Raw genomic sequence first — 24,058 nt, 5'->3', positions numbered from 1 at the left:
CAAAAAAAAAAAAAAAAAAAAAAAAAAAAAAAAAATCACATTATGAAAAATAAAGACCTAGTCTTAACATTGTTCTACCAGGAAAGAATAGTTAAGGGAAGTTTATGTTGGAAAAAAACCACACACACACATACAGGGATGACCAGCATCACAAGACCATTACCAAATACCCAGCTGTGACATCTACACTCCTTGTGGCCTTAGACATATCTCACCCTTGTTTTTTAACCTCTCTTTCATTACTTGTAAAAAGAATTTGCTAGTAAGAGGTATTCTAGCTCTAACAACTCTGACTGTAAAATTAAACATGTAACTCATGAAATGTGTTTTAATTTTATCTGAAACATTTTGAAATAATTAATCATTTAACAATACACAACTGTCTAATCATATTCTGATACAGTGTTGTATTCTCAATCTCTTTTCACTTCCCTGTTTTCCCCAAGACTCATGGAGGCGGGCAAAGAATATCAATGTGTAGTAATTCAAATTTTCTCATTCATGAATCACTTCAGCAGTGCAAAGGACATTAAAGCTATTTTCATTGCATTGCTTCTTTCACTATACCCCAATTAACAGTAAATTCAACTAAATCACGACAATACCAGCACTGCAATTTTTAAGAAACTGAAGACATAAGACTACTATCAAACTCAATGTGTCCTTTATCTACAATGAGAATGGTCATGAGTCAGCTCCTCTGACCCTCTGGCCAGCTTTCTACAGTCACAGATTCTCAACCTTCTAATTGAGTTCTATCTTGATATGTGAGAAACAGCTGTGGATGAGCCATTAGAGCACGGTTTAAAAATTCCTGGCATTGCAATTCACGATTCAGCAAGTTATTAACCCACAGAAATCTGTCCACAAAATTCAGTGAGGTAAACTAAGTAAAAAAAGACCTATATCAATAAACACTTGCTAAATTGAAATTTGTAATTTTAGCATTCCATGTCTTTACAAATTTGAGAATCCTTATCTACTCAACACATATTTATTGAGTTTGCAGGATATGTTTTTTAATGGAAAGATAAGAAATAATAAGCAACAGTGACTGACAGGGAAACCTAGAGACACAGAAGCAAGAGTAGATTTATTGATTAAAGAAATAAGCTTGAGGTAGAAGGAGATTAAAGCTTAAATGAGAGCATAGAGGGGGTTCAAGAGAGAGAAACATATATTTCCCTCCATCTACTTTCAACATCAAGGGAATTAATAGCATATTCAATGATGAATATATTAATCTATCATGGAAAATTTATTAAAATGATGACCTCTCAGGTCCTAGCAATATCTATAATAAAAACAAGTAAAGAGGGGTTGCCCTGAAAAGTGGTATTAAATTTTCCTGCATGTTTGTCTCACTGCTATATCAGACTTCAGGGCCATGTACTTAGGTAAATTCTTCTTCTAGCAGAAATTTCTGAGGTGTGGTATCTGGTGGACTGTGGAAATCAAGGGGTCGGGTAAGGAAGAAAACCAGGTTCTTTGATCTTAAGATTGACTACACTGGACTTGGGATCTTTGAAATCTTGGGTGAAAATAATGCATTCAACACTACAGAAAGTCTTGGTTATACAATAGGTAGAAGCTACAACTCACTTTTGAAGGTATGATATTCTTTTTAAAAAGTACTTTAAAGATCATTTGTTTATGGAAAGGAATAGTAAAAACCCAATTCTGGGACAGGGAATTTCGTCATAATTATGGATATAGTCGCCTGCCTTCAGAATGAAGTTGCATCTCTGCAGATAGTTTTATTTTAGAAAAACAAAATGTTTTTTGTTCTTTAACTAAAGTGTTGGAGGCCTAAACAATAATGAAAAACACACACCTAGTCTCTGTCCTCAGAGAGTTTAAATGTCTAGTAAGAGACTTGGACATTAAGCAAAGAATTGCACAATTAAATATTTAACTGTTCCTGTGGTAAATACCAAGAAGAGAAAGCCCAGTTTATTAGTTTTTGTCTTTGCTCTTGTTTTTTTTTTTCCACCAAATTTGTAGTAGCAAAATACTATTCCCAAGTTTTATCCTGCACCAGGTTGCCTGTTATCAGCTCATCTCTTCCAACTTCTAAAGTATTCTTGAACTGTAAGGGAGAAACGTGGCAACTACATTTCCTAGGATCTCAAGGCAACAGTTCCAGGAGAGATTATGCTAATGAGGAGTTCTAACTGAGATGCCTGAGGCATAGATAAGAGGGTTAAGGCATTTTTCTAGTAATCTCCTGTTGGGTTTGACAGGTACCTGAAATCATTGGTAACAACTTCCCTACAATTCTTGCATTTCTGGTTTCATGAAAATAACAGAATTTTTTTCCTTTCTTCACCCACACAGACCTTCCAATCATTAGTTAAGATTCCAAATCCCTATATTAAACACCTTTTTTTACTTGAAATATATGCTGTGGGATATTTTTCTGATATAATTTTGCCTGCCTGATACATACTCCTAGCTCTAAATGACTTCATACTCATCACCTGAAGTACCTTGGGAAATAGGATTTTTTCCGGATTTGATGGTGGAAAACATAGAGAACTATAATTTAATGAACATCTATGTGCCAGGACACTTATATACACTATTCACGTAACCACACAGATGCATCAACAACAAAGCTCGGCCCGTGAGCCGTGGCCGCTGAGCCTGCGCGTCCGGAGCCTGTGCTCCGCAACGGGAGAGGCCGCACAGTGAGAGGCCCGCATACCCAAAAAAAAAAGAAAGAAAGAAAGAGTCTTCTTACCTGGATTAAATGAGGAGGCTTGATTTGTTTTTCTCTGATTCTTCTTAGGCCCTATATTTCCATAAATAAGCTAGGGCATAAAATATTAGGTATAATGATACAAATGTCAGTTTTCAGCTCTTTTCTAGCTATATTTTTCTTCCAGAGAAGTTGCCTGTTACTAAGGACTTGACTGTAATAAGCGTAGGGCGGGCACGCAGCCGTGAGCACGAGACCTCTAGCACGCTTCCCTTAGCGCGAAATTGTTATCGCGAGACTATTAGAGGTCCTGCTCCACCAATAGTCGGTCACGCAGGCGTCCTCCGGGCAGAGAATACCGTGAACGACGGATCTCCGCCTTCTTCCGGGACCCTCCAGGCCCTACGGACTGAGGCTGCCCAGGGAGCTGGGGGTCCAAGGACGGGCTGAGAGCTGTGTCCTGCAGAGTTCCAGAGCCCTCGCCAGGACTGCCCACTGGCGGGGAAAGGCCTTGAAGCAGGGCCAAACCTCTCCCCCATCCCCGCCTCCGGTCCTAATGGCGGTGGCAGTCTCCATGGGCCACATTCCGTGGGACCTGGCCTTTGTTTAAGAGGCCTGGGGATCCTGAGGTCTGGCTGGGTCCTAGCGCCTGGCTGCCTCAGTGATGATGCTGGGCAGGGTCTGGAGACCTGGCCCTGAGTACACCTCCAGCTGAGATCTGCTACTTCAGCCGGACTTGGGTACTGGTGGGAGGACTCAGACTGGGTGATGGTCCAATGCTCCCGGGCAGTGTAACCAGCTCGCGCAGGGACCCCCGCCTCCTCTTAGCCAGAGCCTGGACCTTGGAGGGTGAAAGTTGAGCTTTGGGACCTTGCCCTTTCTCGTCAGAACAGAGAATAACATTCGTTTTGGTGGAGGTTTACAGGAACATCATGACCTGACCTCAAGAATAGAGGAGGATCTGACACCAAGAAGTTTGCAACAATTAACCACGCCCCTCCTTTACCCTTCCTATAAAAGGGCTTTGTTGAAAGCTTTTGGGGAGTTTGCGGCTTTTAAGGCATGAGCCACCTGTCTCCTCCCATGGCCCTGTGATAAACCTTTCTCTGCTCCAAACTGCAGCATTTTGGTATCGTTGGGCCTCACTGTGCTTCAGGTACACAGACTTGCACTTGGTAACATGACTATTAACTACATGTCAGTACTTCAAAATCCAGTTTGTAAACTGATATTGAGCTACATCCTTTTATATCCAGATATACACTGAACTATTTCCTGTTGTATTTCTAGGCCAATATTTACAAAAACATTATTTTCCTCTAAACCTTTTTCCTTTGTCAACTTTCAAGATCCTACAAAAGATACCACTGTTTATTCAGTTATTTATATTTAATTGTTTTAAACCATATTTGACTTTTTTCTCTTCTTTATTCACCATTTCCTGTTATCTCAGCTTTGAGATTCTTCCCATTAACGTTTTATAAAGCTGTTACTGAGGTAATCATTGGACAGTTATATGCCATTTGAATAAATCAGAAACATGACAGCTTATAAAGGGTCAAGTGGTAGTAATAGTCTACAATATGGATTTAATATAAATATTATTTCTTAGCATTACACATAGAGATAATATCACTCAAAGTCTTCTAGTCTTGAACTCTTGGTTAGTTAGATTTCATCAAATCATAGAAGAATAGTCAATAAATATTCCACATAAATTTCTGAATGATTTTTGATTTGAAAAATAAACACTATAAGGACAAAACCACTATTATTCATGAACGACCTGATATGGAAAGATATATCCTTAAATTAAAACTTTGAGAAAGTACATTATTCAATTTCTCTCTACAGATATCCCATATATAGTAACTAATTATATTTGAGTATAAAATCTTTCTCCTTGAGAAAATTAGATTTTATTCAGTTTTGTAATGTTAGAGTATCTCTTCTCTAATATACAAAATTTCTCTGACCTTCAAAGAATACTGTCTTCTACTGTTCATGATAATTGGGCCACATGGAAAACATGCATAATTAAAATATATCATTTATTATTTCTCCTTTTAAGAGTGGCATCTGCCTCCTCAACCTAAACTCAAACTATGGACTGAAACAGGTAATAAAGTGTTTTGAAACATTATTGTGAGTTAATTATCTCTTCTATCCTCTAAGTCAGTTATGAGATGTGACATGCCCAGAGGAAGGTAATCAGAGGAGGGAAGAGAAGAAGCCAGGTTCTGGAGTGTCCATTAAAAGACTTAGATGTTTAATCACTTTATTACTTTCTCAAGCAAGTTGTAGGGTTGCCAATATCATAGAATTATATACATGCCAGTAATCAAACATTCAATTTTTATTTTTATTTATTTATTTTTTTGCGGTACGCGGGCCTCTCCCGTTGCAGAGCACAGGCTCCGGACGTGCAGGCTCAGCGGCCATGGCTCACGGGCCCAGCCGCCCTGCGGCATGTGGGATCTTCCCGGACCGGGACACAAACCCGTGTCCCCTGCATCGGCAGGTGGACTCTCAATCACTGCGCCACCAGGGAAGCCCAAACATTCAATTTTTAAATTGGTGGGTAGGGGCAGATAAATTTTAGAGCAGATTAATAAAATCACCTCTAGCCCCTCCTAGTGTCCATAATTAGGAAGAACCTAATGGAAAACATAAGTTTTAAGGTTCTTATGTTAAACAATAATCAAAATCTTAGGAAATCTCTTATATTAAAAAAAATTAAAAATTAACAAAAAAATTTTTAACAAGAGAGGAAGTTTTAACCACAGAATTTTTTTGTTAAAACTGTGTTACAACAATATTGTCTCTGCATGCTGACTGTAATCCTCTTTAATCTTCAAAGGCAAACAGGGATAGTGACAATCTTTTCATGCACTCTTTTTTCTCTGAAAGGCTAGCAGATGTCTTATAGGAAGCACTCATACTATCAGTTAACCAAACCCAATTTCTATTCCTCTTTAACTGATCAGTGAATGGATGCTTAGTTTCTCTGGAACAATGTGAAATTCTTAAGTGTCTAGAGTGATAAAGAGTCTTACTGCATTGTTGCTGTTGACTGATAACAACTTTCAAGCCCTCCCCTCCCCCTTTCCCCTTGGCCTCACATCTTGGTGAGTGATGAGAAAACCCCTCTGTTGACTATGATAGGGAGGCTCAAGTCATGCAAACCCAGCCCATCATGGGGGAGAGGGGTAGGCAGAGGGAGTAACTTGAGCCCATCCCTTAACTACATTAAATACCAGAACCATTATTTTTCACCAACTGTTATGAACCAACTGTTATGTTTCACTTCTCATTGAACCTGAGCCCTTTTTTTCATTGAAAAAATCCTTTTGCTGCTTACTGTGTAATACAATATGAGTAATAAATTTATTTCAGATCCATTGTGTCCTTTGAGTCATTCATTTTGATACCAATAAATTCCTAGGCATAGTGAGGAGGTTTTTCCTTCTGACCTTTCAGTGCCTTAGTTTACTCAATGACATACTTATAGTAACACATATTTCTTTAGGTTATTGTGAGGAATAAATGACTTAATATATGTAAAGATCTTAGAACTGAGACTGACATGTAGTCAACGTTTCATGAGGATTATTCCTGGAAACAAGGAGTGAGGGACAGGATTGAAATAAGGGAAAGAAATATAATAAAAAAATTATTTCTATGAGAGAATAATCCTTTTGTAAGTGGTTATAGAATTCCAGTATTAGAGAGATTTCATGCAAAACCATTTCTAATCTGTTGATGAAGAAACTTAAGTGCTATAATGACACACAAAAAGTTTAGAAGCTAATTTAGGATTAAGTCCCTATTTCAGTGGTCTCTTCACCCAGACTTGAATAAAGTATTAGTATTATCCTTGACTAAAATCTGAAATATTTTTTATTTATGGCAAATCTTACTATTAATGTTTTGGGGCATTTTATGACATTTCCTTGGCCACTTGGTTTAGCTATCTCCATTTACCTCTTTATTTTACATGTATATTATAAGCCTGCATTGAAATCTTTCAAAACAAAAAACATTGAAGAGTTGTTCCTTTTCCATAGATGGCTTGGGAAATAAAGGTAGAATAATACAGTCTAATCTCAATATTGAGGGAGACACCTATTGAACTAAAATAGAGGAATAAAATGGGGTATGAGGCAGCCTAATAAGACACTAATGATTCCACACTGAACTGTTTGGGAATTGTGATTTCATGAGTAGTTTCATGCATTCATTTGTTTAATAATTTTTTACTAAACACTTGGATATGCCCAGCTCTGCTGTTCATCAAAACATGATGCTTGAATCCTGGTTGTGGCAGAAGAGAAAGAAAGCATTGAGCAAGACATAGTAGGTATAATAGACAAAATGTCCTAATGTATTTAATGTGGGAGATGAGAGAATGGGAGGTGTCATACATGACTTTCATCTTTCTGGCTCGAGGAACTAGATGGTGGTGGCATTAATGATATACCAAAACTTAGATTCTTAGAAGTCAAGGAAAAAAATAGCCTCAAATCAATCTGTTTCACAGATGAGAAAAAATTGGATCAAAAAGATTAAGTGATTTGCCCAAAGGTGCCCAGGTAGTAATTTCAGGACCAGAACAAGGACTGGTGCTTCTGGTATCAAATCCTGTACTAAAGCCACTAGAGCAAGCTTCTCCTGGGTCACCGAGTCATCTATATGAAAGTAGCTTAATTTTTCATATGATCACCAAGCTTGTTAAATCAAACCAACCCTTCAAGATATTCTCCTTTCAAGGGCAGGGTTGAGCACATAACAGGTTCTCAGGATAGGCTGCTGATGAACAGACAAAGATTTAAAGGCAGGCAAGAAGGAAGAACATTCCAAGACTGAATGATATAATGAACCAAATATTATCCACAGGTATTTCTTCTGGAAATAAATCATTTATTAACAAAAACACAAAACAAAACATAAACACCTCTCAAGCTACAAATGACAGATAACTGAAATTCTGACAAACTTTATAAAATAGATTACAGAACAGTTAATACTGATTTTTATAGTGTCCCCAGTACTTCATCAGTGAAATAAATTATTTAAAAGTGTAAAAATGAATTTAATTTTCTTTTTCAGGTAAGCCCAACCTCTTTACATGGAGGACAGTATAAAATTAATCTTAGACTAGTATGTTTTCACAACTTTAAATAACTTTTAGAATGTTTTAAATATATAGTATTTACATTTTGGATTGGAATACTTACAGCAAGGAACACAATGTTTTACCATATTTTGTTTTTCAAATATTTGGTGTAAATGTTATTTAGTTTCATCATGTAGATTTAAGCTGTATTTCAGCAATTAAGTTAGCTTGGAACCATTGATTCTATTTATTTAATATTTCAATAACCATTAATGCCAATGATTATTGTACTGTATGGAAGTTGCAAAAAATAAATTATTGCAATATGCACCATTTCTTTTAATTGGAACCTAAACTTCATCTAAAGATGTGACCAGCTATCTAAATTTACTTCCTAAATCCATCATTATTTTATTTTATATATTTAGACAACTTAATATCATTAAACCCTAATATCTTTATCTTTACAATTCTGAGAAGAATTCCTACCTGCACGATCCTTACATACATTACAGAGAATACATGTAAAGCACCTAGTGAGGTGTTTGGCACATAGTAAATACTCAATAAATCTTAATTCACTTGCATTCCATTTTACTGGACCTATAGAGATATTAAAACATCATAGCAATTACACAGTATTTTTTCCTGAAATGTATTTTATTTATACATACGTAGATAAGCAAATGTAAATCAATTAGCAGAAACAAAAACCACGGTAATTAATTACCGTTTCTGCATTGCTTCAAAGAAGAAGAGACTACTAATAAACAACTGGTGTCTGTGAAATTTGTGTGCATAGATGCAAGTAAAGATGATTATTATTGTCAGGGACTATCATGGGAATTATTTCAAAAGTGGTAATGAACTTTCATTGATCCATCTGTGTGTACACTGTCAACAAGTTCTCTCAAGGCCACATCTTAACACAGTGCTATACACAAAGTGATGAAATTTTTAGGGCACTTCCAAGGTCTGTGCTAAATGCTTTAACGTTTTCAATCATAATGTATTATATGTTCTTTACATAATACTGTGAGGAAGCTATTGTCCCTACTTAGACAATGAAGTGCTTAAGGAATTGATCCAAGATGAGTAGCAGAATGATTTCATAAGTAGGCAGTCTGACTCCACGGTACATACACAATACACCGTATTGGACTGTGTCCCTAGTTCTTTTGTCTTTGTATTCTGAAACCAGTGGATGGTCTAAGGGATCAAGAGGGAAATTTTTCTTCCTTCTTGTGGTAGACTCCAATGTTTTTCGACAATTCAGGTTCTTTTCAAGGTCATCTCTACTTATCATCTGGTCTGTGGCCATCTATGAATGAACAAGCCTACAGGTGCACAGTGGTGCCGAACCTGTGATCTTGGTTCCGTCATCACTCTTCTCTCCCATCTTCAGTCTATCATAAAATCCGACATATTAATATATGTTAAATTTGCATACTTCTTTCTACCCTCGCACCGTCATTAATTTATTTCAGACACTATTTCTCTTGCCCTAGTTTCTGTAATAGACTCTGACATTTTCCCTTGCCTCTAGCCTAACTCATTTAATCTGTTCTCCTTAGTGCTCTCTGAGCCTTCAAATCCGCAAATAGGGTCATGCTAACCCCTGCTAAACCCTTTGCCTGGTTACTTTCATGGTAAGGTGGGGCCCTTCATGATTCAATTCTAACTTATTACTCTATTCTTATCTTCACAGTTTATGCACTCAAATACTACATTACAGTCTGTATTTTTCTCAAAGCACTTTCTGTTCCATTTTTCTGAAAACTTTTCCCCTTCCTCACACACCTCCTCTTTGGAAAACTCCTACATGACCTGCAATTCTTAGGTGAGAAATCACTTCTCTCAGGAAGCCTTCCAAGTCTGAGTCCATTGCTTCTATTAGGTGTTCCTTTTACTTTTAGTATTACTATTCCTGTAATAGCACTCATCGAATGTGCTTAATTGCATCTTAACACGTGTTTATCATTAAACAGAGATCTTTGAGAACAGTGACTAAATGTTTTGCTCATAGAGTGTAGCCTAGAGCCAGTTGCATACTAGATACTTGTAAAGTACTTGTATTGAATGAATGAACAAATAAAATACAGGAAAAAAATGAAATGTTCACTTGGCAAAGATCACTACTTTTATACAGTCATATCTTCCTTAAAGCCTGAGGCTAATTTTGGATACTGAAGTTCATTATCATAGATTTCTGTATTTTTATTTCTGTAAGGGACATTAGAGGCAGGCAGGTTCAAAAGGTCCAAATATCTAGTCACCTTCAAAATATTTCCAGCATTTTACAAAATCCTAAAGATATTGACCATTTATTTACCAACCACTCCCCACTGCTCACCCAAAGCTACACAGATCAACAAAAACATCCAGCTTCTTTGCTTGTAGCAATGCTACTGATTGTCTCATTTTGACAAGAAATTCTGATTGGCAGGCATGTAGATTTGAAAACATTTGAAAGAATAAAATAAAACGTTTTAAAGTATTAGATCTGCAGAGTCAAAGTAAATCATGTCCTACGAAGAAAAATATGGAAACTAGCAAGCTAGTAAACTCCGAAAGTTGTAATGAAAGCTAGTAGCACCAAAATCTAGTTTGTTATTTACATTTATTTTTTCCAGAAAGGAAAAATATTAAACGTATGTATTGCCAAGTTTGAAATATAGAGATCTAGCTCACTCCTTTAAGCCAAATCTTCACAAGAAAAAGAATTTCATCTTCAAAATGAAGTAACACAAAGCCCATATTTAACGTAAAAATGAGCATTAGCCAAATTTCAGGAGAGTACATTAAGTAATTGGTATAAGTGATGTTTCACTCCACATTCTCTTTCCATCATCTCGTCTTTTCCATCTAAGAGCAAACCTAACAAGCAATTTTTAAATAATTGAAGAATTAAATCCTCATCGGTGTGTCATCTTCTTCTTGTGCCTGTCTTCAGACTTATTCTAGCAGTTCCATTAATATATATATTGCAAAAATATAAAAAAGAGAGAGAGAAAAAGCTGTGCAAATGGCATATTATAAAATTAAATGGTAACATATTGTGTTGCTTGGGATCACAGTCAAGTCCAGAGGCAAAATAGAAATAACAGATGCAATATAAATTCAGAGTTATCATGTATGTCACACTGAAATCCAGGCTTACAAAATTAGCACAATATGCTCTACCTGAAGAAAGACTAGGGGTAAAAAGAGAGAGACGGATAAAAAAGGAAAATTGTGCTAGCAACATAAATGGAGAAACAGCAACATTTTAATCTTGATTTGGTAATAAATTTGGAAAGACATTGTATACTAATTGGATTTCTTATTAAAATTTTAATCAAAGAAAAATTTATTTTATATCAATATGGGCCTGTAAAATGTTTTTTTGATTGTGAGATTTTTAACAATCCATTAAAGTTTAGTGAATTTACTAGTTTGAATGGACCTAGTTAAATTTTAACCTAAAGCTATTCATAGATGAACTTCTTTATTTTATGCCTTATATAATTTACTGAATAAATAATTCAATGTAATGTCACTAATGATATACTTTATTAATCACCAAATTGGTGTGTGATTAATATAGAATTATGTAAATCACTAAATGCCTGAGTTTGTTTGGGGTTGTAATATAGAAATAAATGGTTGTTATTTAAGCCACCCAATCTATGGCATTTATGTTATAGCAGCTCAAACTAAGACAGTGGGTGTGAAATTCTTGGGTTCAAAGTATAACTGTGAAACTTTCATTAGTAGTCAGAACAAAAGTCACTATTAAAATCAGCTCTAAGAGCAAAATGAATAAGTCCACATACTATTGTAAAGCACAGTTGTTTTGCTAGCTACTTGACAAAATAGCGATCAGGTAACTGGATGCCCGTTTTTTTTTTTTCTGGCTTAAAACAACAATTTAGTTTTTCTTAAGATTATGTGTGTAGGCTGAGCTCTGCTGGGTGGTTCCTCTCTTCAATATGGTGTTGACTAGGTCGTTCATTTAACTACATTCTGTTGGGAGCTCAGCTGGGCTGTAACATCATCTTACTTAAATCAAAGATCCTGAGCCTAAATGAAAGGGTTATTTACTACTCAAAATCCAAACAGATTCTCTTTGAAATATACAAAGAGGAGAAAGAGATCTTATCCCAAGACAAAATGTGTTACACTTGCCAAAACTTTACAGAGTCAAAACCTACATGAATGCAATGAGAGTGGTTATTTTTGGTTGTGTCCCATCCCCATTATCAAACCTAAATATAGGAATTCAAAGATAAGGACTGGAACTTCAAATTATTATTAGGTACAAGGGTCTTTCCTAAAGTTTTCTGGGACAAGTAATTGTTCAACAACTTAATAGAGTAAAAAGTAAAATTAAAACCATGACTATTCTGAAGATGAACATTCTTTATTCAGAGAAACATCAAAAGTATCTGTTAAGCATGAGGAGATGTGTTTCTAGTAAATATTTAGAAAATACTAGACAGTGATTTTAAACTTTTCCTCCTGACAGTGCAAAAATTAGATAAAGGTATAAGAGCCCTATATTGTCCATATCTGGAGACCAACATTCCTTACATAAATGTTTATGTTCTTTTCAACTCTAATAATGTATGAATCTATAATTTGATATTAAACTTAGATTTTAGTATCACAGAATTTCTAAATTTAAAGGAATTTTACAGTTTCCTGAAGATCCACTCATTCAATACTTGATTTCTTTCTATATAAACAGAATAAAATAATCATGTAGCTCATGCTTGAACCAAGTTAACATTGGCCTAAATATTTTTTGAAGAAACGTTTTGTTGCACAAAATTTCTTATATTGTATATTTTTATCTAAATATATACTCATTGCACTCTATATTTGTCTGGTTTTACAAGGAATTGTTTCATTTCAAATTGAATGAAAATTAACAGTCAATAATAGTGATCTGCCTAAGCGAACAACGGTTTTTATATAAAGAAATGCTGCTCATATATACGTATACCATAAAATTTTGATTAACAAAATTATTAAAAATACATTAAGAAAATGAAATAAATACAACTAATTATAAACATTTACAATACTATTATGATATTGTACATTTTTGTACCAAAAATTGCAGCTAGCAATAATAGCTAAAATAACACATTTTAATGAGTGCTCACTAATCAAGAGCTCACTCTAATAGCTGCCAACATACTGAAAGATTGTCCATATATTAACACCGGAAATTTCTGGATGATGCAACTGCATGGGATTTTATTTTTCTACAATGGATGCATTTTAAAATATGAATTTAACACATTATAAAAAGTAAATTATCTTATTTCTCTTGTGTTTTTATCATTCAATAGTTGTTAGTTTTTATACAAGCTATGGTAACCTAGTAATGGCACTTCCAAAGAGTTGTTAGGATTTGAATGCCTAAAGTGAGTTAGTCTGTATTACACATAGAAAAAGTTCCATCAATTGCAATTTAATGCAGAGGCAAATGTTAATATGAAAAAAAAAAATGAAACATCCTATTTAGGACCAGACTCCAAATCTCATATGGTATCAGAAAGATCACCGCTGCACTGCAAAAACAAACAGCAAAATAGCTATTTTCCAGAGTATACCTCATTGGGAATAAACCTATTTTTGGCAACACGATGCATGCACATTTGAGTTAAAAAAACAAATGTGGCAATCAAATTGAACTTCTAATACTTGTTAAAAAAAAAATGCTATTTAAAAATTTTGGAATTTTTGGTTGGAAATCTAACATTATGCTTTTTTGAGTTATTTGGAAATCATTACTAGAAGAGTCTCACTCAGAGGTGAAATTCTCTCTTCAGTAACAAAATAATGTTGAAAAAGGGAGGCAAGTGCAATGTTGAATACATCATAAGAACAGATGTTATATTCCAGACATGTAAATGCAGGCTGAAGAGATAAAGATTGATACCCCAGTTAAATTATAAGATTGCCCTGAAAATTAGCATAATTTCCAATAGAAAAAGGATATTTCCCTAAGCTTATTATAAGTAGAGAAGCAGAGAGTGTATTTATTCAGATGCACCCCACTGGTGTACTTGTAGTAATGCATGCCATTTAATATTCACTATGACTCAAAAATTATAATAAGAACACAAACCACTCACCTGGAAAAAAGTTCAACATCACAAAATTTTAATAGCCAGTGTTAAGATTCTATATATATTCCGGAGCACAAAGCAAATTTCAGTTTGGTAGAAATGTACACAGTGTACTCTACCTTTTATCTCAAATTTTTCTTTGTTTATAAAGCAAAAAAAAAAAAAAGAGTAAATTCACGTTATTTTTCTCATAATAAAGTACAAGTAGATAATAAAAATAATCTCAATCAACAAATGAAGCAAAACACTTTCTATTGAATTCCCAAAGCAATAACATGTTTTCTGTAGGTATGTATTATGCTATGTAATTAATATCTGATAAACAAGTTAAATATGGATCAAGGTTCAGAAAATACAGCCATTAAGGTGTACCTATATTAGGGAGTTCCCTGGCAGTCCGGTAGTTAGGACTCTGTGCTTTCACTGCTGTGGCCCAGGTTCAATCCCCGGTTGGGTAACTAAGATCCTGCAAGCCACATGGTGCAGCCAAAAAAAAAAAAAAAACAGTGTACCTGTATTAAAATCACAAATTTTATGATAGATTCAGATGCAGACTGCTGAGAGGATTATCTCCTTGGAGTTCCAGATAACATAAGGTATGGATGTGAACTTATCAGGACTTATTCCAGATGCCCTATCTAAAGGAATAAAAAGATCTAACTCACAATAACAAAGGGACTTGGAAAGAGATATTCAATACTGGAGATGTCAACAAAATTAAGGAATATTGGGAGATACTAAGTGTTTAAATGATTTAGCAGAGCTGAAATAACTGAAACCAAAGTAAATACCTAGATAGAGTCAATAAGAAGCAATGCTAGTTGCACCTCAATTTCTCAGAAAGATCTCAGGAACAGAAGGCATTAAGTACTTCAGCAGGCAATGTGGGTGAAGTTGGGATTAACGAAAAAAGATTAACTGAAACACTTGTAAGAAGATTTACACACTAGATTGTCTTCCCTAACTCACAGTCAACTGACTTCAGATTTCCCCCAGTCTGTCTATCCCCCATAACACAGAGATCAGAAGCAAGTATATACGGTTGATGGAAGAAGAATAAAGTGGAGAGATAAGGAGGTGAAGGTACTTAAAGTGTGGCAGAAGATGTCATCCCAAATATTTTCAGCTGTAGGCACTTAAAAATCAGCAAACACAGGCAGAGGCTGTTTCTCAACTCCCCTTATCTTCCTGAAGGAACTGTAAAAGGAGTTTTCTCCCCTTATTTCCAAAAGAAACTCAATTGTCTTAGATCCCCTCCCTCCCAGGGAATTTCATCCACCAGGGAAGATTGACTCATCACAGGACAGGAAATTAGAAGTTCAAACCACACTCAAACTTTATCACAAACTACCATACCTCCCATGTATTCTTCTTGGGTCCCAGACATCTTTCCTAAGAACAATTTACTCTCCCCTAAGAGGCCTACATCCCTCCTCCCCTTTCCCTATTAAGATGGCATTTAAGCCTGAATTTTAAGCCATCTTGAGGAGTTACTCATTTTTCTCTGGGTATCTCCCATGTTTAAAGGAGGTATACAGGTTAATAAACTTCTGTTTGTTTTCTCTTATTAATGTGTCTTTTATTACAAAGATTGCAGCTAAGAACTCTGATGGCTACAGGAAAAATTATTTTTCCTCCCTTCTGGTAGACCTTGGGGACAAAAATTTTTAAACATCTACTGTGTGTTAGTGAAACTGAGCAGGATCCTGTGGGGCTCCTGGGCACGGAATCCTTTCTGTCCTCTGTTTCTTATTTGTAGGGAACAGACTCCAGCCTCCATGACCTTCCCTGAGTTCTAAAGGCAGATTTGAACTGTCGCTAATCAAGGGAGGAACAGCCAAGAAACCACCTGAGGCAAGATTAAAGGAACAAGAGAAACTCATCGAGATTAGGAGACAGACCACTGGAGATGAGATTAAAGGAATGCAGGCTCTGCACACAACCTAATCTTATCAGCAACCCTACCCTTGAACTGTTACTATAAAACTCTTCATCAAATCCTCCTGGGTTGGGACACACAGTCTTTGAGGGGCATGAGCCTGCCATGTCCCCCTTTACCTGGCAAAGCAATAAAGCTATTCTTTTCTACTTCACCCAAAACTCTGTCTCTGGGATTCATTTAGGAGGCACTAGTGCATAGAGGCCGAGTTTTTGGCAACATTATGAGGTTATAACAAGGAAGTTGTATGGTTACTCATGATTCACAGATGAGAAAACAAAAGCTCAGGAAGGTTAAATAACTTGCTCTAGATTACCTAGCTAGTATGTAAGAGACCCAAACTATGCCGCTGCTTCAAAATTATATTATTTTCTTCTATGTCTTTCAAGCACAGGCTTTAGGACATGGCCCCACGTTTCTGGATAAAGCAGAAACAAAATGGAGTTCATCAAAGCATTTGGAATAAATGAACACAATGATTTTCTGGAAGCAGAAGGTCTGGGTTTATTGGAACAGCATATGTTTGTGATAGAACTTCACATGGACTCACCTGATTCTCCAAACATTTGTGACCCAGAATCAGAAATGTAGGAAGTGGACAAGAGAATAAAGCCTGGAGATTGGCTGACAGGGGTACTGCACAAAAGAGTAAAATATGGATTGCTAGGCAGGTGCCAGTATCAAAACAATTATAAGCTGCTATATATTTACTAGCTCTCAGAAACATGCATGACAGACATTCAAGATGGAAATGCAGGTGAATTAATAAAAGCATCAGCAATCAAATACCATAAAAAGAATCTAATAATAAGAAATGGTCCTATTTCTTTCAGCAACATCTCTTAGATTCCCACCTATGAAACAAACTCTTAATGAAAAGAAAGTAATAGAAGAATTATATTACCTGATTCTTGACTCTAAAAAATAGTCAATAGGAACACAGAGTTATGAGAAAGAGCAGCCTTAGAAAATGTTATTCATAGGATCTGTCTGGGGTCAAGTGAATTTTGAACTGAAATGTAGACAGAGTCAAATGCCTAGAGATCATGTTTGATGGACAAAGAACAAATTACATTGATGTGGGATTTTGAGCAACACTTTTACTGAAGGGAGAAGACTGAATATTAAATTTCAGTTAAATCTTCCCATTTGCAGGAATTTATGGATTTTACTTTTTAGGTGCTTCCACCGTGTTCTGTCAGCTCATAATTCCTTCCGTTCTTTGTGACTTTATTTCTTAACTAAATTCCAAGATGGCATTGCAATTGGGAGCCCCCCTAGGGTCACACTGGTGGGAAGGAGGAACAGCTCCACAAGCAAACTGTGATGTCTACCAGATGAAGGTGACAGGACTGCAGGAAAGATGATGCAAACAAATAAAACAAACATTAAGAAAAACAAATGGATGCTACATTTTCGTTCTCTCCAGTTTTCCTATTTTTTCCCTCACTTTTTCTCTTGAAAAGTACCTTTCTAATTCCAAAAATGTGGGGAAGGGAATAAATTATTTATTATTTTAGTTTTTGTTTTATGCCAGGTACTCAAAAAACATTTTCAGTTTAATCCTAACATCCACACTATCAAATAAATATTATGAATCTGTTTTGACAGAGAAGGAAATGGCATTTAATTGTTCAATTATGTAGCTAGTAAGTAGCATAGCTGGTATACACACTTGAATCTGACTCATTTGTAAAACCGTGCTCTTTCTGACATACCGTTTTAGATTTTAGATGATTCTCCTAATGTCCAAAACCTGTTTTCTTTTCTTTTTATGTTATTCACAATCTTCAGAAATGTTTCCTCTCTCCTTTAAAGAGGAAAAATAGCTTAGATGATCAAAAATTGCAATTTTGCTTTTGTAATGTAATCCAACAAGTGATGCTAGCTCTTTGAATTGAACAGAAAGGCGGTAATGATTTTTTTTTTATTGGAGCATAATTGCTATACAATGGTGTGTTAGTTTCTGCTTGGCAGTAATGACTTTTTTTTCTTTTCTTTTTTTTTGAGAGAGAGGAAAAAAAAAGAAAGAAAGAACACCTCTAGCATGTGAACAGAGCACAATATGTGACAGTTTGCAGATTGGCTGTTTGACTGTATCTGTGTAGAGAGGCACTGAAGTGTCCTTTTTTGAGAAGGAAGCAAGGAGATTGTTTTTCCTTCTCACTCCTCGAGACTCACTCAAACACCTAATAGTGCTTTTCCACCTTTAATGCATTCCTAATGGAGTTCCCCAGTTAGAGTGCTTTCACTTGCCTGAGTAGAGGCTCCAGCTGCAGCCTCTACAAATACTTTTTTTTTTAAATATATTGTTCACATGAATTGGAAGAATTTTCAAAGGAAATCTGGAATATCTCGAACGGGAAATTCACAAGTAGTAGCAGTCAGGAAGGCACTGAGCAGAAAAGGGAACAGTAGCCATAAATCAGATAAAAGTCACATTAATAAATTGAGATGTGTGAGATAAAATCAATTCCAGCTCCTCAGGAGGAAGAGAGGGTTTCTTTTAATCTTGGGATAAATTTAAAATCAATAAAAGTAGAATAGATTCATAACCAGAAATTACATAACAGTGTAGGAAATTAGAAAAACAAAAATATAAACAAAGAGAAAAATATATATATACCTCTATACTTCAACAATCTCTAAGTCCCAAGATGCGATTATTGATGGTGCTAACTTCATCCATGATGAACACATCAGTAAAGCTTTTACCAATATCCCATAAAACACTGTAGTTGTATGTGGACACTCAAAGAGTATGTGATGATACTAAAGATGAATGTGTGTAAATAGTGATTCTCAGGCCAAACATCTTAGATATAAAAGTCAAGACCACAGGGAAAGCAAGACTCCTCCTATGAAGAGACCCTTAATTGTAATAATTATCAGGTGAAGCTGAATCAGGGATGGGATTGTGAGATTCTACAATATGAGACCTTTTAATCTCATAAATTTTGCTCAGAGTATCCATTTTTAGAATGGAATAGAAGTAAGTCCTGCCAGTAATGCTCATGACATTCAGAATTTTTGATAATAAAATTCTTCTACATTTCTGTATGCCAGAATCTTTCATCTTCCTTGTTATCCCAGGAAATCAAAGGACCCCATTAACTGAAAATGCGTTCCTAGAAAGGGTTTAAAAAATATTTTATGTGGGAGTCTAGTTCCTCAGCCAAGCAATTGGACCTCTTTTCATTTTATAAGCAGCATATTGAAGTAAGGCCAAAGTTGAATATTGAGAAAGAAGTGATGGAGTCAATTATATCTAATGTTTAGGGAGAAAAAAAGTACAATTTCATACTGCTTGCTACATTTTATATTTGTCTCTTTCTAGGAGAGAGAAACTTTGGCTCTGTCCCCTGAAAAATAAAAATGACAAGCCACTTGGTTCTATTTCTCATGAAGTTAGATGTCAACCACTTGCTAGGCTTCACCTGTGATATATTCATGAGAAGAAACTAGCTGGAGAATTTCAGACTGAAGTAAACAGAACAGATAGAGTTGCTTTTTCACAGACCATGAGTTTTTCAGCCATTTATTTTTCAAAAGTCCAGTTGTCAGCAGGGAACATCCATATGCGTGTGTGCAATTCACATTCAGTTCTGAAACAAGACTGTTTCTCCATAAATTTGGCCAAAACATTCTTGAGGTATGCCCTGGCAACCAGGAGCTTGAAATAACTCTTAAAACTCTCTTGTAGTTCAATGACGTTAAAGGTTGGGACAAAGACAAAGCCATGAGAGAAATAGATCGTTATTGGTTATATGAGAAGGCATTATATCTTATCAGTCATATCAATTGTAAAGTTGAGTCATTGATTAGCACCAAGGGTAGAAGTTAACTGACTTTCAACTTCCATGAGTGGTCAGACCAATCAGGTAGTTAGTAATCTGAATCTAAGCAATACAGCATGTGAAGCCACAGTAACACTGGAACAATAAAACAGGGCTCAGTGAGTCCCATCCATGTCACAGACAAGAATCTGGTCAGCAATCTGGTCAGGTCCTTGCCCCACATTAGAGCTCCATCAAGCAAGAAGGCAACGGCAGACATGGCCTTGGGATGTCATTGAAAACACATGATACAAAAAGGTTCCCTTAATGAGTATGTGTTCTTTACCCTGGAAAGATTTAGAACCATGCATGTAGATATTGAAGAGAAACGTATTAGAGTAGTAATGTATGGAATCTATAAATATTTTCTATTTTATGTCCTTAAGATATTTAAGAAAATTTGGCCTTTTAGAGTAACATTTCTACCTGGTAATTCAAATTTAAAATGTATAATTAAGTAATTGGCTTACATTCATGATGTTAAACTTAGATTTAACATAGGTAATTACATGTGATAGAGGCCACTAGTTGCTACCAAATGTCCATTTCTCCCTTTTTCTTAGCAGTAAAAACTGATTTTATAAGTCTAAAAGACCATATAACCCTCCATTCCCTGTTCCAGTTATTTGTGACCTTGGGGTCAAGTTTTAACTACTTAGATGTAAGCGTTGTGCTGTGCAAAACTTGCAGAAAGTGTCTTTGGAGACACAGAGGGTTTGCTGTTTTTCTTCTTCTCTCCATTCTCTTTCCTGGAATTCAATGTGGTGACTCTAGTTCAAGCAGCCATTGAAGACCAGGAGAATAAGGGTTAGACGTTAGAGGTATGGTAAACTGGGAGGAGCCTGAGTTAGAACCTCAGAGAGCTGCAGGATTAGCTGCTTGCTTACTAAATCCAGGCCTCCTTTATAGGAAGCAAACTGCCATTCTTACTTAAGTTATTATTTTGGGATTTTCTGTTCCATGATACTAAGCCATATGTTAAATTAGTTTATCTTACAAGTCAGAACATTTCAAAGGTCTTAAAAAAATCACAACTTTTACTTTATTAGCCTTATAAGGGTTATTTAAATATACATGAAGTGGCGCCTTTCCGTCAAATTAATTACAAAAGAAATTATATGTATTATTTTTAAAGGTAATTGACTAGTCAAGTTTGTAAAAGAATCCACATATTAATCAAAGTCTCCATCCCCTCTTAAAATCATGGTCAAAAGTAGCTAGAAGGTACTGGGTGTATAAATATATAATATGGTTTTGCAGACTGAATCCAGCAAATAAAGAAACTGAACTTCTTAACCTTTAACCTGCTAGCCCTTTTGGGAAAACAACAAAAATGTATATATACACAAAAACCTTTTCTTACTGAAAATTCCAGATGATAAGCATATTTTAAAATAAACAAAGGTCACATAATTAAAGCAAATACTTGGAAAAATCAGACTATTTTGATAATTTAGGTTTTAACACAGCTATCTTCCCTGATTTTAAGAGTACAGCATATTATTGTACATTTTATTTTATTTTTTTAAAAATCTGTATTTTTATCTCTAAAGGATTAGTTAATATGAAATTCCTACACTTTTTATACTTTTACTAATAAATTAGGCTAACATTATTTCCACATAGAATTATAAAAATTGTAAAAGTATATGTTCAATTAGAAAAAATTGTATTTCTGACAACCATTTTTATATTAATAGAATATAATTTTGAACTAATATTAAATCAAGTTAATTATCTGGTTACTTGGACTATTTTTAACAAAGGTAGAAAACTGAAATATGGTTATCAAACATAGCTTTAATACATATTCCTTTGATTCTTATTTTTATATGTTATAGAGTAGCTAGCTATATCTTTGGGCCATGTTTGCAAACATCTTCATTTTTGCCTTTTTAAGAAGTCATAAAAAGAATGTGTATTGATGTTGGGCATAATATTATTAGTACTTGTTAGCTTTGCTGATGTGTCAGACAGACCTAAATCTCATTTCACTCTGTAAAGTAGAAGTCAGTTACCAAAAGTCATGTTAATATGGGTGATTTAAAGTATATTAGGATCAGTATTAGCAGAAAACAAAAATTGTGTATGCAAAGAAAGAGAATGTACTTTTTTAAAGAGTAAAAGAGAGTCATTTTATCCTAAAGCGTCTGATGTTTTCAAAATGTAAAATTGAATCATGAATGATAAAATAGAAAGTTGTAGGTTTGTGAAAAGAAAATTTAATCATCTCAGATTATAATGTCTGCAAATAGTGAATCCAGAAAAAAAAAAAAGAGGAATTTTTTAAACTGTTGCTAAGATTGGGTCAGTTTTGGTGGTTGGTCTGTTAAGATTGAAAATATTAAAGGAGCTTGTGAATCTTTTACTGCCAAATATTAACAGGGCAAAACTAGATGTTTTTTTCTATTAAGCTATGCTTGGGCTGATCTTAAGAAATAAGAAGAGCTTATTCTTTATTTTCCATGTAATCTACTCAAATGGCAGAGATTCTGTGACTTACCAGAATAACTTCCTATATGTTGTGCTGAATTTGTCATCCCCTGGATTATTCCTTCACTTCTGAAAGAGCTAAAATACTTTAAATTGTATTCCTATTTTCTATGTTTATTTAACATATAACATTGTCTCTTGATCAACAGGTCGTCAAGCTACAACCTTTCATTGTTCTCAGATATTGATGCTCATATATTAATCAAGTGAATAAATCTCATCCAAATAACTCTTTTGATGTCTTCCCAAGATTAGGTCCTAACATTTAGAAAATACACTTTTCAGGGTGTCTTTTATACGTAATACTATTTTTGTGATGTCTCAAATGGCCACAGAAAAATCACAAATGTTTGTTCTTTTACTCCATAAAAAAAGTAGTGCTAAAAATAATTATCCTTGTTTGAAATGCTCCACATTTCTTACACAGTTCAGCACTGTTGTGAGAGACAACTTGTCAAATAAAAGCCTTTCCTAAGATAATTTTGTTCAAATAAAACATATATTTATAGATTTCCAGATTATATAATTTCTGAATATATACATTACACATACATACACACACGTGTTTGAGAGATATATAAATATAAAGAAATATACATATTCCAGAGGCTGTATACTCCGGAGATTTATAAGTACTACTGCTGTGTACTCCTAACCTCAGGGAAACATTATTACAAATTCTTATGAATTGTTATAAATTATACCCTAATAGAAGATTTTATTATACTCCATTCTGATACGTTTTTTTCTCTAATAAATGTACCACAGCTGTTTCATGCTGTCTCCAACAGGTAAGTTTTGCTTTCTTTTCATGCTTGTCTAAAATCTCTGTTAAAAGAAATAGGCTAGAAATTGAACCTTCAACAAAGAAGGATAGTTTTAGGACCTCAGTGGAAAGAACAGAAAAGAAGAATGCTGGACATTAAACAGAGAGAACAGAGAACTAAAAGTCAGATTTAGTTTTCACTTGACCCCTGAAGAGGATGAGAAGTTTAGAGGAGGGAGATCAAGATTTGGAATTGGCTGGAATCAGGCTGATATCCTTCTTCTGCACCTTGCTAATGAATATGAATTTGGGCATTCTGTCAACAATCCTCAACTAACCCTACCAGCTTCACTTTCCTTAGGTATCAGATGAGGAAAAATCTGTGTAAATGAGGTAAGATGAGGTAATCTGTGTAAAACGTTTAGTTTGATAACTTACATGTGATAAGAATTAAATAAATTATAAATCTTACCCTAAAAAGGAAATTGAAAATGGGAGAGTATTAGGATTATATCTCAGCTATTCTGATATGTTCAATACTATTTACACTTAATTATGGAGAAACATTGAGTGGTCAAGAGGCCAAGGAACAAACCTGACTGTTAATATTAAAATTTTAATACTTGGGCATCTTTGTAGTTGTGCGTCTTTACTTTCTAATTCCTTTAAAAAGTCAGCATACCTCTTCAATTTTATGTTGACGATGTAATAATAAGAGCCTTTAAATTCTGATGAATACCAAAATCAGCTGTGGCATTTTAAAAGTAGATATCAGCCATCCCATCCAAGATCTGCTGAATCAGAACGTCTGAAGTAGAATATTTTTACAAATCTCCACCAAAGAATTCAAAGAGTAGTAAAAGTTGAAAGACTGATCATATTTACTGAAGATTTTGTAGAAAGAATTCTTTGTCAATTTACTCATTTTCTGGCTTTACTAAACAAGTGAGTTTGTGAACACATAAAATCAGGAGAAAATATTTTACCCAGCTGCTCCAAAGATGGCACTTTTCTCAGAGACAAGAAGTGAAGCCCCACAACTCAAGAACTGCATGATATTCCAGATGGTTCACCTTCAGCAGCAC

General features: G+C 34.9%; 1 protein-coding gene across 16 annotated transcripts in view; it reads right to left on the bottom strand.

The window, feature by feature from the left end:
- Window positions 1-24,058, bottom strand: part of PCDH15 (protocadherin related 15) — a 718,778-nt gene that overhangs the window by 507,638 nt on the left and 187,082 nt on the right. The gene's annotated exons all lie outside the window — the stretch shown is intronic.

Source organism: Aethalodelphis obliquidens, unplaced genomic scaffold, assembly GCF_003676395.1.
Source record: "Aethalodelphis obliquidens isolate GAN/ISIS:26980383/991018 unplaced genomic scaffold, ASM367639v1 scaffold11, whole genome shotgun sequence".
In the NCBI taxonomy this organism is placed as follows: domain Eukaryota; kingdom Metazoa; phylum Chordata; class Mammalia; order Artiodactyla; family Delphinidae; genus Aethalodelphis; species Aethalodelphis obliquidens.
The sequence above is the reverse complement of the archived record's forward strand: the minus strand, read 5'-3'. Positions and strand labels throughout refer to the sequence as shown.